The following is a 19,145-nucleotide window of genomic DNA, read 5'->3' as shown; positions in this document are numbered from 1 at the left end:
ACTAGAGCTCATTGTACAAAAAGAAATAAAAATTGCAGAGAATTCCAGTTAATCAAAAATATCTTTGCAATGTTACTTGTTCTGACTTAAAGAAGTTTGCTGAAGCATCAACTTCATTTCTGTCGAGGACTGTAAAAAAGATTGAAGCCGGGGCCTGGAATATGAACAAACAATGCATCTAAGTTAGTGCCCCACAGAATATTTTAAAATTATTTAACACAAATCATCTCAGTGTCAACAACTCATCACAGATAAACTATCTAATTAACAGAAGCCATCATAGTATTTGAGAACTCAGTCTTGGCTCAGTTGATATACCAGAAGGGCACTCCTTGATAAGCAAAATTTATAAAGGAAGGTTTAAAAAACATTACTGCCTGAAGTAGATTCTTCTTAGTTTTAAATTAACCCTCTGCTAGGTTGGGATTTTTAGTTGTTTGGATTTTTTTAACCTTAATGAGATAACAAGTACAGGTTGACCTCATGTTCTAAGGTATATTCCAAGCTAAGACTCTGTTACACAGTCTATTTTATGATGCAATATTTTTTCAGTGAGTCTGCCATGCACTTGGAGCCATGCCAAAATGACAGCTCAGTTAACAAAAGTGTCCCCAGCTTTTGTAAGCACTTCTGAGATAGTTTTATCCTACTTCTTGAAAATTGCAAAGGTTGTCAGATCCTGAGGATATAAAACTTTACTGCAAAACACTTTTGGACATGAAAGCATTGGCTGGTTGTTGCAGCACCAAACCAGCCACTTATTGGAATTGCACTTATTACAGGTGATTCACTTCCCTGAAGGAAGTCTGTGGGGAGAGAAAGATGGTAATAGAATCTATGAAAATATAACATAGACCAAAAGTCACTGAAAAAAGCATGTGGGAAATACTGAAAAGAGAGATCTCTCCTAAGATTCTGGGGGGTGATGTTTATATGTTGCAAGGAGATGATCTAGGACAACAATATTCATTAACCTAAAACTGCTCCTGAAAGTAGTCTTTTTCACAGAGGAAATGTGAAATAACAGATAGGAGTGAAGTACCATCTTTTTTCTATCCTATCCCAGGTAGATTATTTGCTACAGCATTTGCTAAGTGTATGGCAAAAACGGGTAGACTGGATCTTTTTTTCTGAGCTGAAGGAGATCACACTGCTGGTATCAAGTCTTGGAAGAGAATAATTTATCCTTAGCCATTTTATGATTCCTAGAGCATTCCTAGGTTTGAATAAATCATACTCTCCACCATCTTAGAAAATAACAATACTAAGCTTCCCAAAGTCTTTCTAAAAGTAATTTAAAAATGACTGCTAAAAACAGATTAATCTACAAATGTTTTTCACAAAATACTATTCTGCAACAGAAACCAGATTTCAAACCTTGATTTCACTGAGATTTATTGTCACATCTGTGAAGGTATTTAGGCTACTCAACTACCTACCTTGCAAATTAGATCTCTAGTTTTAAAAGAAATTAATAGGAAAGTAAACAGAAATATACATATGCAGACTAGTAATAATAATAATCATCATCATCATAAAACATATCTACATATTTTCATCAAAACACTCAAAATATTCAGTGGACTAATTGGAAAAGCGGTTATTTTCAACAGAAAATGCTTGAAAAGAAATGTTCCCTTCTTTCTTTGAAAAATTTTAATGTTGTGAATTTTGAAAAGATTTCTTGTGGTCAGTGCATTAAAAATTATTGCACAGTTTCCATTCTGTATAACTTCCCAGAGCTATTGAGGGAGACACCGATAAAGAAAACAGTAAGTCATAATGATCAATATAATGGTGTCAATATGTCATACAATGAATCAAATGTACAAAAATTAATTTATTTATCTTGATTTTCACTTGGCACTTCAGTAGAAATGATGTTATTCTAGGAACATTCTGATAAGAACTCTTAGGAATCTGCAGAGATCATTGAACTTTAAGGGCAGGAAGCCAGCTAATAGGTAGGCAATACATACCAGTATAATTCTATTGCCTCTCATAGAATAGACTGGAAAAAGTCACAAAAGTTGTGAAGAACTGAAGATTGACAATGTGTTTGGTCTGCCCCATTTCCAAATTTTTTAGACATTTCTCATTATATGGGTTAACACAACTTGAGGTAAGGTTATTTAAAGTTCTTAGGAGATTTTTCCACTGAATAACACTCCAGAGAGACTTCATGTGTTCATCACATGGACACAAGTGTTAAGGAGTATAGCTGGATATGGGTTTATTACCAAAGTAATTTCTGAGTTATTTTTATCATATTTAATGGATTAATGTACCATTGAAGCTAGCAACAGTAAAGTCAACATTTTTGTACATTCCTCAAAAGATACGGAGTATCTCAGATGAGTGTTGCAGAAATAACTGATTTTTCAGCTCCCTGGCAGTTCCAGTAATGATTTCAGATCAATTCAAATTAATGGCAGCTCTTGGACTATTTTCAATGTTTAACATGCACACATATTGTTTTACCAGACAGAGATATGCACAAACTTGATGTTTTCAGATGTCTTCTCCAAGTCTAGGAAGCTACTACGTATATGTCCTGTTGTCTTTAACAGTTCAAGCAAGTGATGATCCTCATCACTCCACAAAAATAAAGTAATTGTTAATAAAATCTAAATGACCTCAGTTAATTTGTTTCTACAAAAAGAATACCAAAAACCTTAAAAAAAGCACTAATAATTCCCCTCACCCCTAAGTCCCCAAAGTATCAGGCTCCCCCCCTAATGCCCTTTTGCAAGAAAATGTGACAAGGTTTACATGCAAAGACTAATTCCAGAGAAAGATTCTTCAATAAAGAATGAAAATTACATTTTTTCTCAAGTGGTGATTTGGATTTACACATACTTTGCATCTCTAATGAATATACACACAACAGAATGACTGGAGTCCAAAAATGTCTCTACACCATCACTATTTTCCTGATACTGGCAGCATGCTGAAGCACTCTCTCATAAATGTTAAAAAATGAGATGGTTTGCATCTGATAAGTGTTAGAGAAAGGGCTAGCTTTCTTGGGGTGGTTCTATCAAATTGGGATTCACATTTTCCACTTAGCCCCTTCTGCTTCTGGAGAGGCTGACATGATTTAGTGACTATGAAAGTAACACCTTTGTCATTTTCATTGTACTTCATTTCACCTTCTCATTTGTGTCTTTTTAAAATAAGATGTCTAACTGAATACAGTAATCAATGTGCCATTGATTTATATAATGCAATTGTAATCTTCTCTTTTCTATTCTCTATTCCCTTCTTAACACAATTTAACATCTTATTTGCTTTTTTAATCACCACTGAACAAGTCTCTTCATTGAGCTGTCTACAGTAATGCCTGGATCTTCTTTTTTCCTGAGAGGTTACAACTAATTCAGAAGACATCATTATGTATAAATACTTTGGACCATTTCCACTAATGTGTTTTTAGGGGGGGGGTCTTATCTGTGTTGAGACTTACTTGCTGCTTCGTTGTTCAACCGGATTTTTTTTTTTGCAGAATTCACCTAAAGTTCTTCATAGTTCTCTTATTTAAATGATGCAAATGAATTGACAATTTCAGCTGCTTTATCACATTTAGTCTTTATCCTGTTTTCAAATTCAACATACAGAGTGAGCAGTACTTTTGCCAAAACTGTTTTATGTAGTTAACTCTGTATTCATCATGCTGGAAAGAAGAATTTTGTTGCAGTTTTGTTAGTCTATGGTTATATAGCTGCAATATCAACAACCACTGAATAGGATAAACACCCAAGAAACACCTGGAAAACACCTACTACAAAACTGTAAACCTGAGGTACATAATAGCTGTAGCTATGTGTCACAGCATTGATTTATCCTCCTAAACCAACCTTAATCATAGGACACTTGCCTCCTGTATTATGCTTCTATTTCTGTATTATCAAATTTTTAATAGCTAAGACTTCAGTAATTTACTGACTTCTGCTTTACTATAGAGATTTTTGCTGATTTCCATGTGAATTAGTTTACAATTACGTTTCCCATGTCAAAACTACAATGTAGTCACTAAAATTGTAGTGTCAGTACAGAATATATTGAAAGTAATTTTTATATGTCTGGCAAGCAATATTTTGCCTCATTGTTTTCTTGAAAAGAATTGTTTTAACATCGCTGGAAAATATAAAATACTTAATATTACTTTTTAATATTTACAAAGCTATGTTCCATGATATTTCTTCTTAAAACAAAAACAAAAAAATTAAAATAATACTGCAGGAGAGGGTTCTGATATGTGCCATTTTCACTGCCATTTTTCTGTATTTGTCTAGAGACTATAGAGATAAGAGTCTTATGCCTCTTTGGTACAATCACATTGCAATTAGTAGACAATAAACACAGGAGGTATATCTCCTATTACGCCACTTTCAGGTTGCATTATATTTCTCTGTTTAAGTGTGTTAACTGTTACTGCAAGATAACTCACTGTAAAATGATTTCCAGGAAAATGTAACTACCTGCTAATATGTACAGCAATAATTTCAATTGTTTGAATTTTCTGTTCCTTCATAATTTAGAGACTGAGGTAGTTACATCTACACGTGTAACTACATTACGTTGCTGGATTTTCTAGAATTTCCCTCATTAAGTATTTTTTTTTTAATTAAATCTCTCCATTCACCCATTGTATAATAGCTAAGGGTAAAGAATCTTCAGCCTTCTCAAAAGACGAATTTTCTGCTATAAACAGCATGCCGTTACAACTCAACTGATTGCAAAGAATTTGGATTGCAGTGTGATTCAAGTCTTTCATTGAACTGATATTATCCACTCAACCTCAGCAATACCTTAGAGAAATACAAAGCAGAGTAACTGTCTTTTATATTGTACTCTCTCAGTGCAAGAATAATAGAGATGCCATGAACATTGCAGAGGTGTCACATTAGCTGCTGAACTAAATAGTGTGAAGGAAAGGGAACTCATTGTTAATTTTTTTACAAGGATGGAATAGATGAACATTGCTTACAAATGAGCTTTATTTAGTTTTAAACACATTTCATGAAGTAAATAGTATATTTCCCTAATTTTCATGTCTTTTGGTATGCTTCCAAAAACTTGGAAGTGAATTAGTGTGCAATTTGCATCCAAATCTCAGCCAAGGGGATGTGGTTTATTATAATACATGGCCCTCCTAATTATTGAACAGCCCGAGAAAACTAGGCACAGTGTGCATCTGTTATTGCTTGACCACACTGCCAAACATAATTTGGCAAGCACAGAAATGTACATTGAGCAGACCTACAGTCTAATTTGCATTAGTTTGTAGTAATTATATGAAAGCTATAACTGAACCAAGCTTGTCCTCTTTTTAGAGCACATCATTCTTTTTGAAAAGAAATCTCAACCAAAAATTCAAAACAATTAAATAGCACACACATACACAACCCTGAGAAACTCCTTGTTTGCACAGTAGACTTTCACAGTATTATTTAATGATTATCCAAATGTTATTTTTGTGTATTCTGTAAAATATCAAAGAAGGATTTTTTTTCCTGCAGTTTGCATAGGCTTTTCTGTGGTTTCTTTCATTCCCATTCAGAAATTTTTTATTTCTTCTGCCAAATTCTAAAACCCTATATGATTTAATACCCTGTAACTGATGATTAAAGTTACTGGCATTTTAAAATCAGTTGCTAAGGAGGAACAGGAGGAAAGTCCTGCCTTTCACAATTTGCCTTTGACCCTTTCCATAGTTATTTAATTCAACTCTTTTCTGACTAAAAGATGAAGTCTTAGAAATAAGCCGCCTTGTGCCACAATAATGCTGGAAAGAATAAACTCAGGGAAGTTGGGATGCTATGGTAAAAATACATGCAGGTTTTGGCCTACAGAACTTCCAAGGGAAAATTCTTGTTTCCTTTCTTATTCTTCTCGTTAAATTATATGTTCAGATACACAGACATCATGGTTCTGTGTATAAGATGATGGGAAAGCTAAACTAAGTCAGTAGATGAGGAAATAAAACAGAACCTCATCTGCAGAAAGTATTATTGTGTAATATTTTCCAGAAATGCAGAGTCTTTAAAAAGATTATGGAGTCAACTTCAATCCCCATTGAAATCAATGACAAAAGGTAATATTCACTCCAACAGCCACAGGATCAAGCATAGAGGAGGGGGTGTTCTTTTTCTCCTTCTCCTTCTTTAAGTAAACACTGGCATTTTCAGCTTCACTGCAGGGGCTGAGAAGCAGAGGCACAGTCTTTGTTGTTGGTAAACAGCTTGACATTTTGTAGTATTGGACTAGTCAAAGAGCTTTCAATCTAGAGTTTGAGTATTAAGAAATAACTGTATATTCAAGTACATACTTGGGTATTCTCAGATAGCTTAGGGTAATTATTAGCCAGCACAACCAGAGTCAGAAACAGTTACTGTGAAATGACCATACGGAGACTATGTAAATGAGTTTCCAAGAGTGAAAATGTAATGAAGTATAAAAGTGAATAAAACCTGCTGAATATTGCTGAATGAGGGAACACTGCCTCTACACCCTGATTAGCTGATCAAATCTATTTTCATAAACAAAACCAAACTTGCAATAAGTTAGGGGAAAGAAATCCCAATGAACCATGGCAAAATGGCATTTCACAGTTGACCAAAAACCACTCAATTTCCTTTCACATAGTATGTGGCAAATAAAGATATTCTTGCTTATGCAGTACCCCTGCAAAACAGCTTTATTTTCTATTTTAGTTGTTTAGTGTATTTCTGCAGTAAAATAATAATTGCATAAAAACCTCACCTTTTTACTGAACCAGTCTCTTCCCACATATATATCCTCTTCACTTCAGGGGCTGGAATACAGCGATGAAGCAAAGAAGCTGGGGAAGAGTGTTGTCAAGTAAAATCACACTGGTTTACTTTTTTTTAGCACCAAAACCTGCTTCATTTAGTTTGTTGTTATTTGTGTTTGGGGATTTTTGCTTGTTTGTTTTGGTTTTTGTTTGTTTTATTTTGTTTTGCAATGAGATAACTAACTAAAACCTAGTTCCTGACTAGTAGCTGCTGCTGCTGAAATACAAGTAGATTTGGGTAACAGTACAGAGTTGTTTTCTCTTTATGTTTTGGGGTTTCATAGATTTGAGAATGCTACTTTTCTTTGCACAGGCAGGCCCAGGAATAAAATTTCTGTTCCCACCAATTCTTACTGTTAGAGGAATATTTTCATGTAGATTTTTGTTTTATTATAGTTTGGACATCTCACTAGAAAGCGTTTTCACTTTGCATAGTCATTCTTTAATACACATAATGCAAAGTTTTCCGTCCTGCAGGTTCCTTATGAAAAGGGATTTGACATGTTTGGTGTTAAGATTTTTTAATTTTTTTTTTGTCCAAAAGTCATGCTCATGATGATTACCAAATAAAAATCACTTTGTTTTCAGAACAAGAAAAATTCTGCAATACTCAAAGAATGGTATGTAGTTAATAATTTTGAAATGAAATTATTTTCCTCCCATTGTCTTAATTGATTTTCCCCCTTTCTTTTTTTACCCAGAGAGCCACATGCATCCAGCATCTGCCATGTCCATGAATATGAAATCTTTCAGAGCATATAAGTTAGGTTTCCACTCTGAACTACAACAATAACTACTGAACCGCATTCGGTTCTTACATTGTAGTAAAACACCTTAAGGTATCCTGTTAAAACCATAGTTTTGGGGCTACTTATACAAACCACTTTCTGTTAGTGAAAGTCACAGATCTATGTGCTACAGTGTAGGTACATGCATTTCCTTTCAAGAAACTGACGGGCTTGTAATGATGCATGAATTGTGTCTGTGGGATCTCTTGGAAACAGATGTCATGTGAACTTTGTGCAAAGTGACTTCCCAGGAAGTAATTTTCAATTCATTTTCAACTTTTGCAAGTCACTGCAGCACAGTTTGATCTCCAGCCACTTCCATCTGCACAATTAGAACTGGTATCACTACTCAGAGACTTTTGAGTGAACTGGTGGGCTTAAAGACGAATAGAAGACAACTTGAAGCCTCCCATAGTTTTGTTCAAGAAGGTCTAAGCCTGGGCTTAGTTAAGGAACTCAGCTTTGTAAGGAAGGGTTTGGCATGAGTGAAGGTTTTCTGTCTGTGGAACTGTTTAAGCCTCCAGACAGCTCACTGCAACAAGAGAGTGGAATATGCAGTCGAGGAACAGGGGCTTGCATTTTGGTTCTTTTCCTATGATAATTCATCTTTCTTTCCTTCTTCTTCAGATAATTTCTTACTGTATTCCCAAGCAAAAGAAAATTTTCTCCTTGATAAATAATCTAAAATATTAAAAAATAACTTCTAAGGAATAGAACTTGTAGTTAGTAGTCATACTTGTTTTTAATTTTTTTTTTCACTGAAAGTTTCTATTAAAGATGTATATAACTGTATATAACTGCTTGTTCTTATCTTACTGTCTGTATTTAACTTGTTCTGTTTGCAGGTCCAGCTTCAATCGTCTTAGTTACCTAAGAATAAATCTTGTCTTGATTTTTTAATGCCATCTTTTTTCCATCCATGGCTTGTACAGTCTTTATTTTCCATCAGGCATAAAGATTACCTGCATCAGTGAGGCTTTCAGTATACCTGCTTATCCCGGACTTCTTCAGAATGTGTTTAGCAGCTCCAGAGCACGCTCAGTGACTCTACTGAGCTGTGAAAGGAGTAGCAGGGTGAATTTACCAGGCTTAAGCAAGATAAATGGAACAGAATATGGTACAGACAGACTTGGCTGTGTAGAATATAAGTAAACAGATTGTGGTCACTGAAAGTAAAAAGAATTAATTTAACATTATTTCTGCTACAATACTGCAGATAAGATTGACTATGTCAAGGGGCTAAAAATCTAAATGACCGCTTATGGAATTCCCACTTGAATATTTTCACTTTGGTAGGATTTATTTCTATTCCTTCTGTGTACTTATATGTCTTGCGGGTTCCAATAAAAACTTGACAGAAATTCCTAGGTTATCCTGACTATTAGAACTACATAAAACTCAAGCACAAAATTGTATCAAATATCTTTTTCCCCGAGCCAAGCAACTTGTGTGGGCACCACTCAGGAGCCATCTATCTGAACCACCCAAACCATACCAGCAAGGAAGTGCTATGCAAAGTTACACACTAATATAGTTATCAGAGAAGAGAAGTTCCCACATTTTATCTGGAGTGAAAAATTATGTATCAGCTTTGGATTAGTCAAGGATGTATTTCAGGGAAAAAAAAAATCCATTTCTGTTTCAGATAATGCAGGCAGTGTGAAGTGTACATTGCTGAGTTAATTTGTTCCTGGAGTTTATAACCCTCACTGTCAGAAAAACAATATAAAACTAAAATCTTTATTTCTTAGTCTATCTTTAGCTTTTAGTGACTTGCTCAAATTTTTTTGCTAGATGAAACAGCTGTTTCATACCTGGTAATTGCACATCTAAATCAGTTGTCCTTTATGAACTAAGCAGCTCCTAAATCTAATACTTGAAAACAATTTTCCGTTTAATGGCACCAATTGTTTGGTAAAAAAAATCAACATGAAAAACTGTTTTGTCAATGTTAGTTTTTTGTCATATAAATTTTCCATAACTGGACTAGAAATTTAAAATATTCACTGTTCTTCACTCTAAGATAACTACTGAATGTTTTCCACAAAGACTATTTGGTCTTGATATAGCATACAAAGAAGAAAATGATTAGGTGAAAAAAAGTCTTGTCTGTAACTAATATAAACAATACATTGTAATGTGTGCCAAGAAAATTTATTTTGTAATGTATTTCTTTTTAATATCATGCATAAGTTTATACACTAAGGCTATTTAATTTGGTTCTCTCTTTTTCAGAAAGATTTCAAATAAAAACTTACTTTTCACAGATATTAAAGGAAATACAAAACTAAAATGCAAGGTACTTTCAGATTTTGTGAGTGTAGAACTGTGGAGAGAATATTCCAATCTGAGCAGCAGGTAATTAGTACAATGATCTCTTGGAAATAATATATTTTCCAGTTAATATCACATGATTTCCCTTTACATTTTGTCAATATAATGGCACATGTGTGGCTGAGGTTTACCTTGACTAGCAACATTAAAGTGAATTTTGTCTTCTTGTTTTCACTAATTTATAAAAGTTTACATTTCTTGATATAAAATACATCATTTCTCACCAGTGAAAGACATAGCCTGAATCTTCAGACAGTGTGAAACAATAGCTCTAAGGAAAATGTAAATTCACTTCTGTGGTGTTATAATTCTGACACTGAATCCTGAAAGGTAACATTTTAAATGTTTTAACAAAATTTGGTAGCAACGAATTTCTTCAGTCTTCACTAACTGATTTCCTGTTTACTTTTTCCACAGCACAGTTATCCATGAGTACACTTACAGCCTGAATTAAAGTGAAATCCACTTGTCAGAAGGCTTCTTATGCTGCCTGCATTATAGTGTGCCATTTATTAGAATTAATTGCCATCGGTGGAGGATCAGAGTGACAGCTAAACCTGTGTGTGTTTGACACAGAGCAACCCCTCTTCTGCAAACTGAAGTCTACTGTGCTGGAATAGGTACAGCCTTGAATCTCGAGTTACTATTACAGAGTGAATTTTGAGATTTGTAATTTATTCTGGTTTAGGTTATAATTTTCCTAAGTATGACAAAAGTAACTAAATCACATGATTTACAATGCAAAGCTAACACAGCAGGAATTATATCTGCCTACATAATTAATAACCAATGTACACTGTCTTCATATAGCACGGAGTACAATACTTAATATAAACATCATGTTGGATTTTGGAGAATATTTAAACACTTTGACCTACAGATCTATTTTTTGTGGTGGGTGGTCATGCTTATAAACTCACCGATTCAGTCATTTACAGAATGGAAGGTTCACACACACACATACCCACACACCCCAAAAATTAAACTGATTTTTGTTTTCAAATTGAACGAAAGAGAATGTTTCATTTACTTTCTTAGATCTACCCACTTGTATCTTTCTCTCTTAATTTTTTTTGTCCACACTTGTGCCATCCATTATATATTTGGTCACCCTGATAGTGCTTTTGAATTATAAAGCCACACTAGATACTACATGTGAAATGTGATTATTGACTTGCTAATTTGAGATCACTGTTATTTGTACTTCATTGCGTCATTTGAGAGTTGCAATTTAGGAGGACGAAATTTCTGAATTTTTTGCCCAAAAAGAAACAGATTTTCTGGTGAAATCTAAACAGAAACATTAGTATCAGAATTTAATATCAATATTGTGATATCTAGATTGAGATCATAGCTAGAAGGCAGAAAGAGAGAGACTGCTTTCCACACATATCCTTTCCTGTACAAGTCTATACTATCTCACATTTTTTTGAAGGCTTATTTAATTCATGTTGGCATTCACCAACATTTGATAAACATGTCACTCCTCACCAGGTGTTCTAACTGAAAACAGAGATGGACGAAATATATTCCACAGTCTGCTTGTAACAGGGGTCCACTACTTTAATGGAAATGTAAAAATCATGTTTGTAAAAATATTTGCAAAGTAATCAATGAAAATAAATATGATGAAAGGATGCCTAAATTAATTTACATATTTTTGTGCAAAGTTCTTTTTCCTAAATAGATTAATTTTTGTGTACTGGAAGCTGCTTTTGCATGTTAGGTAATTTTTTCTCTTCTGTGTTTTTTTCTTGAGGGCAGTTTGATGATCAGTAAACATCATAGGATAAATATTGTGGCTGTGTCTGTCTACGAGAAATCAACCAAGAATTCTAACAATTCTGTTCTAAATACTGTTCTTAAAGATATAATCCATAGAGAGAATCTACTTAATCTGACAAACATGATTTCAATTCAGGAAATAGCTCACAATCTTTCTACTGCATCTGACATCAGTGGTATCCACACAGCCATTCTGTGCAAACTCCCTGCTTTAAAGGTCTTCCCATCACTGTTATTGGTCTCACAGATGATGAAGTATGACACTCCATAAACAATGAGCTGGGCCTTTTGTAGGCTGCTTTGCTTTTTTTGGCTTCAAACTGCCACTGAATGTCAAATCAATTTGGCTTTCATTAGAACAGCTTTATATGTGCAAATGTATTTGTGTCTGGTTGCTACTTTTTTCTATTTTTGCTTTCTTTCCCTTTGCTTTTTTTTTCTCCTTTCCCTTGAATGATGTAATTTTTCTCTAATCAAAGCCAACACCTGTTTCTCTAAAATAGGAGCCTCTGTGTAAAGCTCTTTATCACAATCTGAGTACACTCTAGATGGGCTCATTATGAATCAAGTTCTCTCAGAACAAAGAGGAAGTGCTCTGCTACAGTGACATTGTACATCATAAAGCCTGGATAAAGTCAAGAGCTGATGTAACCTTGACTTTTGACATGCCAAGAGACTGTTGTCTAGATAATGCAAGGTGTGTAAGCCTCTGTCTTTGATAAGTAATAAAACAAATAATAAATCTGACTCTTTGTTTAAGACCAGCTCAACTGTTACACAATGCTGTATTGGGCTTGATGGGGTAATGGGTTTGTTGTTTTTTCTTAACCAATTTAGAAGGAACACAGAATTGCAACTTTGAGGATTTCTGGTTTTGTAAACCACAAGTCTGCTTAGACAAGCTAAATGAAGGATGCCATAGGATGAGAGGAATAGAACAAAATAGGCATTACAGGACTCCCAGCTATGAGTCAGTGAAGATCTGCTCTAACGGAGTACATTAAAAGTAGTCTGGAATGGCTTAAGTTTAGGAAGGGAAAATTAGAGAGGGGAAAGGCTATATGTATATCCTGAAAGGCTACCACAAACTCTGTGTTGTGACACATTTGAAATAAACACAGGCTCACTTTTCATGCACCTAAAATCCGTTGTCTCTATGAGACTTGTCTCATGGAAATAGCTATTGAAGTGTACTGTGCCTGCAATGGTTTAGGATTGTGGTGAACAAGAGCATAAAATTCCTTTTCCTCCTCCAGAAATAAATTGTTTTCTAATTTTCATCACAAAACCATTCTCTTTTTCCACCCTCCACCTTATGCAAGCTGAAAGTCAGGATATATTTCCATTCACCTCATAGATTCATAAGATCACATAAAAGGTTGGAAAAGACCTATAAGGTCATGGAGTCCAATAAGGTCACCCAGCACCACCGTGTTCACCACTAAGCCATATTCCTAAGTGCCAAATCTGTGTGTTTGTCTGAGCCCTTACAGGGATGGAACACTTTCAGGAGAAATATGTTTAGAAATAACTACCTAACTATAACCAGGTCAGATGCATGTTCTGTCCCAATTAACAAGGCACTTGTAGGTAATCAAGCTACATGTCCTCTTGCTAGTGTTGATCCTTTTGCAAAGAACCAGAAATATATTTTATATCTTTAAATGGAAAGACATACATTTTAGAAGCTGGGGGACCTACAGATAGACAGTAGGAGTGAGACAGAAAAAAAATGGTGACAACTTTATCCCCACTCCATCTAAACATGAATGTTTGACACTTATGAAGGAAGAAACTTTCTCTGGACTTTGCAGAATAGATATAAGATGATAGAACCAGCCTTTGCTCAGCACTTGTAATAATGGTCTAAAACGTCTTCAGAGGATCTCAGGCTGTCCAAGAAGGGTCCTTGCTCAGTTTGTGAGTGGATGAACTCACTCCTCTATGATGGGATTCTGTGACAGACACTCACAAGGAAAGTGCCTATTTTCAGAGCTGAAGAAGAGGTTTGCTTGGCTCAAATACTCAGTGATTTCAAATCCAGTGCTAACTCTAACTGAAATATATTGGTAATCTGCCATCTGTGGTTTTCTTGAGCAGAAATTTTGACTGAAGTCCAGGTCTTAGTAGATATGAGGCCACGTTACCAAATCCATCCTCCTACTCGACATCATCCTTCATACTGTCTTACTGTGTCACTGCCTTTGGATTAAGGACCACAGCAAAGTATGGAAAATGCAGATACTTCAGTTGCCAAGTCATTTCTTGGTCTCTCTGTTGAAGCTATCTATAGTGAATGTTTCATTGCTGACATCTATTCTAGCCTCAGTATTGTCAAAGCATTTTTTCATGTGTAATAAATTTGCATAAACACTTCACCCCAAATATAATGAAACATAGGATAAGAAAGACCTAAATTATATTTTAAAAAAATTACTAAAAGGCTTCTTGATTGATTTGCAGAGGCATAGCAAAATTCCTTCATATAGTGGCCTCATGAATGAGATGATAATATGCAAGTAAAGCATAATGATTGGCATATTAAATGCAAGATCTTTGTCACCATCTGTTTCCTGATTGTGTCAGCAAGTTGGGTTTTTTTTCATGGAAGTGTGAGAATACACCATGGCCTCGAAGTATCAAAATGTCAATTATACATCACATTTTAAAGTTGGAAGCCCAAATCACAATTGTCCCTGAATTCTGCCTGAAACACTGACAAATTATTACCTATCCGTCACATTTAGCCTTACTGTACAGTAGCACAGATATTGTGCTGGAAAATAAAACAGAGCAGGAACACTATCAAGGCCAGGTTTACAATTTAGTGATGAATACTTAAAAAAAAAATTATACAGAAGGAGACAGGGAGAGAACTAAGGATTCAAAACAAATCGAATAGTTGTAGAACAGCCCTATCAAATACTTGTTATTTCAAGCTCAAGTACTTTCAAAACAGTTTGGCGTTTCTGGTATTTTTCATTACAAATAAAGCTCATTCATAAGGAAGACAGTATTTCTGTATTTTCACTTGCACTGACAGAAGAAAATTGTATCCTGGTTAGTGCAATGAATCAGTACGAAGTGCAGAAGGAGAAAACCAATGTGAAGCCTAACCAAAATGAATTTCTGCTAATACCACAGGTCCTGCATTACACCCTCGGTGGTGGGAGATATGTTTTAATGTCCCACACAGGATGAGGTATAGCACCACCAGCTACCAAAACCAGCAACCAAGAGGAAGGCACACAAGAAGGCTGCTGATTTTTGTTCTGAAATACGAAACTAAAAATTCCGCTAGTGCCTCAAGGCATTATTTCTGCTGTGGGGAGGAAACAGAAGAAATAGGTATTGTGTAAAGTGATTCTTCATTCACTCAAAACAACGGTAAGATCATCAAAAAGATGTAATGGCTTTTTGGTTTGCTCCTAGACCAGTTACTATACCTGTGGAGGAGATATCTAGATTTTTGTAAAATTGGATAAAGAGCATTATCATATCCAACAATCTAACATGAACTAATTTAGAAGTATAAAGAAGCTAAATGAAAAAAGTGACCTTCCAAACTTGTACTTTATTGGACTTTTCATGAAGCATAATTTCTTTTATATAATAATTTCTGATTATAATAATCATGACATATTTATACATGATAAGGTACACAATCCACTACTCAGACTGCTTATATGATATTTTCAGATGAATAATTAATTTTTTCTGTAATAAGGCAGCAATTTATAACATGCAAAATTCCAAATAAGACTGATTTTAAAATGAGGAGATTGTAAATAACATTATTTATATTATATGTTTGGGGTCAATCTCTGCCTGTGAAACAGGATTGCTAATATTTAATAAATATAAAGTAAATTGATTCTAATTAATAATTAATTTTTAGTATGGCTGTGTATTTTAAGCATGTGTGTATATACATGTTAAATCAAAATGTGAAAATTCAGTCTGGGGCTTCTGATTTAAACAGTTGTCCATGAGCAGTTGTGTATAGGCATGTCTTCACTACTAATAAAAATCTTGTTCGTTCTTCAAAAGGTCACGTAAGCAATTTGTAGAGTTTCAGCAGAGGTTTGTGTATTTCTGGTGGGGCAGCATGCTCCGCCTGATAGCAGTCTCTCCATTCACCAGCAAGTGGTGAATCATAAGCTGCTGGAAAGCAGAAAATAAGAAAAGTCCCAGTTGAAACTTTGCAGCTGTAGTTTGATAGATAAAGTTTGTAGCCTGAACATACATACCAATACAAACCAACACTGAGGAAAAAAAAAAAAAAAGAATATATGAGAAAAAAATCTCTTCTGAAAACTTTCACATGCATCTGTTGCCAAGGTAATCACTCTATGTATGCCTTCAAACAGGTACCTTTTGGGGGTCAACTGAACACAGGCAGTAGGAATACACTATGAAAAATATGAATGTATTCCAAACAGATACAATTTTCCATGTGTGCATACTGCTGGTATCACTGTCTTCTCTGAAAGTGAGGTCTGGATATGTATATGGTAAATAAGTATTTTTGAAGTTTGTAAACTGTGGACATCAGTCCATATCTCAGATTATTACAGCAGGGACTGAAGAAAAATATTCTTAATGTCTCTTTAACATTTTCTTTTTCTTTTCTGTAAGTCCATTATGCAGTTTCTTAATTCATCCTCTATTAGGTCCATTGTGAAATAATTCCTGTTCACTTACAGAGAAATAGCTCAAGATTTTTTTTCCCTAGCTCCTCTTCTTTTCTTCTTCATGACTGACCTGTCAGGCATCCAAATGAAGCTAAGAACTCTCATTTTTTAATTAAAATTTTGCTGTTTAGGGCATGATCATGAAACAAGTGTGTTTAAGGGAAGTTTTGTCACTGATTTCGATATTTTTTTCTTCTCCCTCACACCAGGAATATGTCATACAAAATAATATGGTTTCTTTCATGTATTCACCTGGACTTCCAAAAGAATGCTTTGTGGCTTTCTTTCATATTCTGCTTAATAATATTAGTAATTACAGAACTTTCATAGTCTGTATGTTATGATAGAAGAATAGAATGACCTGGGTTTAAAGGGAACACCAACTCCTGCTGTGGACAGGGATACCTTTCACTATATCAGGTTTCTCAGAACTCCTTCCAGCATGACCAGGAACACTTCCATGGATAGAGCATCCACAATTTCTCTGGCCAACCTGTTCCAGAGCCTCACCACACCCACAATAAAGAATTTCTTCCTAATGTCTAATCTAGACCTACTGTCTTTCATTTTGAAGCCATTCCCCCTTGTCCTGTCACTACATTCCCATATAAAAAGTCCCTCTCCATCTTTCTTGCAGGGTCCCTTCAGGTACTGGAAGGCTGCAATTACATCACCCCAGAGCCTTCTCTTCTGCAGGCTGAACACACCTGATTGTCTAGCCTTTCCTTGGAGCAGAGTTTCTCCATCCCTCTGATCATCTGTGTGACCTCCTCTGGACTCTCTCCAGCAGGTCCATGTCCTTGCTGTGCTGGCACCCCAGAGCTGGTGCAGCACTGCAGGAGGGGTCTCAGCAGAGCAGAGCAGAGGGGCAGAATCCCCTCCCTGCCCTGCTGCCCACGCTGCTCTGGATGCAGCCCAGGACACGTTTGGCTCTCTGGGCTGGCAGTGCCCATGGCTGGGTCATGCCCAGCCTCTCACCCAGCAGCACCCCCAAGTCCTGCTGGGCAGGGCTGCTCTGATCTGTCCATCCCCAGCCTGTGCTGGTACCGGGGGCTGCCCTGACCCAGGTGCAGCACCAGCACTTGGGCTTGTTAAACCCATGAGATTCCCATGAGCCCGGTCCTCAAATTTGTCCAGGTCCCTCTGGATGTATCTCATCTATAAGATGTGTCAACTACACCACTCAGCTTAGTTTTATCTGCAAATGTGCTGAGATTGCACTTGATTGCTTTGTCTGTGTCATTAGTGAAGAAATTAAATAATGGTGGTCCATAACAGACCTCAGAGGGACACCACCTGTCACCTGTCACTGATGTACATCATCAGAGCCATTGACCACTTCCCTCTGGATGTGACCATCCAACCCATTCCTTATCCATCTAACAGTACACCCAATGAATCCATGTCTCTTTTAGTGAGATTTATGTGAGAAGGATGCTGTAGGAGACTGTGTCAAAGGCTTTACAGAAGTCCAGAAAAGATGTATGATAAAATACATCAATTTGTTCAAACAGAAAACAAAGCCATTTTTAAAATATTTGGATTGAAAATTAATAATCTTCATTAAGTTTTCCTTTAGGAAAAGCTAAAACTAGATATTGAACTGTTCCAGAACCACAAATACAAGGTTCACTCTTGCAGGTGCTTGTATGTGTGCAGCATTACTCACGATAGTCCCCAGTTCAAAGTGAAGTCTCTTCAATTATCAGTCTGAGGTGTTTAAAATGCTCAACCAGGATTTCAAAATAGAAGCTATGTTTCTTGAGGCTGTAATTCTGTAACCACGTGTCAGTTCTTATTGAGAAAAAAAATCATAATATTTAGAGTTGATCAGTAGTACAAAAAGCTGTCTCTACTTTCATCATGCTAGATTTAAAATGAGCTGGATTCAGAAATCTTCACAGTTCCTTTGTTTTCATTTCTGTAGATACTGAGGCAATCTAGCTTCACTGGCATTAATGTTTGCTGAAACTAAAAATAAAATTCAGAGAAGTATTTGTATAATGTGTTAACAGTTTTATTCTATCAGAATATATGTCACTGAAACAATGCCTTGTCACTTAGTAAACCAACAGCAATTAGACACCACAATTCAATTCATTCACATGGAGTAAGAAAATGTCCAAGAGAATGATTTTGCAGCATTGCAAAAAAAGTAGCAAAGTAAAATGAGGATTTCTAATTGGTCCTAATGCTGGATTATTGGTTTAACTCACATTGCTTTCAGTAAGATTTAATATGTTCTCTCTTCCTCGAGTAAAGTCAGGATAACTTCCTGGTTAGAAATTATTTACAATAGGAATTAAGATAATTAGAATAACTGATTAAAGAGGCATGATAAAAAAAGCATGTAAATCTAAAATAAATTTAAACAGATGTTTCAAAATCCAAACTAGAAATAAATTGTACAACTATTTTACCCTAACTACCTCATAACTGTGCAGAAGCAGTTAAAAATATTCAGATCAATATTAAGGTCTTTACAAGAAACTGCTGAAAGCAGGAAATTTGTGTTGTTCTGAAAACTGAGATCTCATAAAAGACACTCTGCAGATCACTTTGAAAGAAGAACAATGATGGAAGTACAGCATAACATACCAGGAAATAAAAATCACACATGACACACAGAAACCATATACATAGATTATGTTTCATTTAAAACAATAATAAAGTAGGTAAGGAAAGCTTTAATCTTTTATTTAGTAGTTTTTGTTTGTTTGTTTTGTA

At 35.4% G+C, this 19,145-nt stretch overlaps 1 long non-coding RNA gene across 7 annotated transcripts in view; it reads left to right on the top strand.

Annotated features, from left to right (window-relative positions):
* The window catches only part of LOC107205833, a 50,576-nt gene that overhangs the window by 22,773 nt on the left and 8,658 nt on the right, over positions 1 to 19,145 (top strand). For 4 of the 7 annotated variants that reach the window (XR_004497803.1, XR_004497798.1, XR_004497799.1 and 1 more), the window contains 2 exons: positions 10,357 to 12,421; positions 14,869 to 15,111. This is a non-coding gene — a long non-coding RNA (uncharacterized LOC107205833). Of the gene's footprint in view, positions 1 to 9,840; positions 9,964 to 10,356; positions 12,472 to 14,868; positions 15,112 to 19,145 lie in introns of those variants that run through there. The other 3 variants (XR_004497804.1, XR_004497800.1, XR_004497801.1) reach the window with 3 other exon arrangements.

The sequence above is a fragment of the Parus major genome, chromosome 5 (assembly GCF_001522545.3).
Source record: "Parus major isolate Abel chromosome 5, Parus_major1.1, whole genome shotgun sequence".
Taxonomy (NCBI): Eukaryota; Metazoa; Chordata; class Aves; order Passeriformes; family Paridae; genus Parus; species Parus major.
Note: the sequence above shows the minus strand (reverse complement) of the source record. Positions and strands in the feature narration are given on the sequence as shown.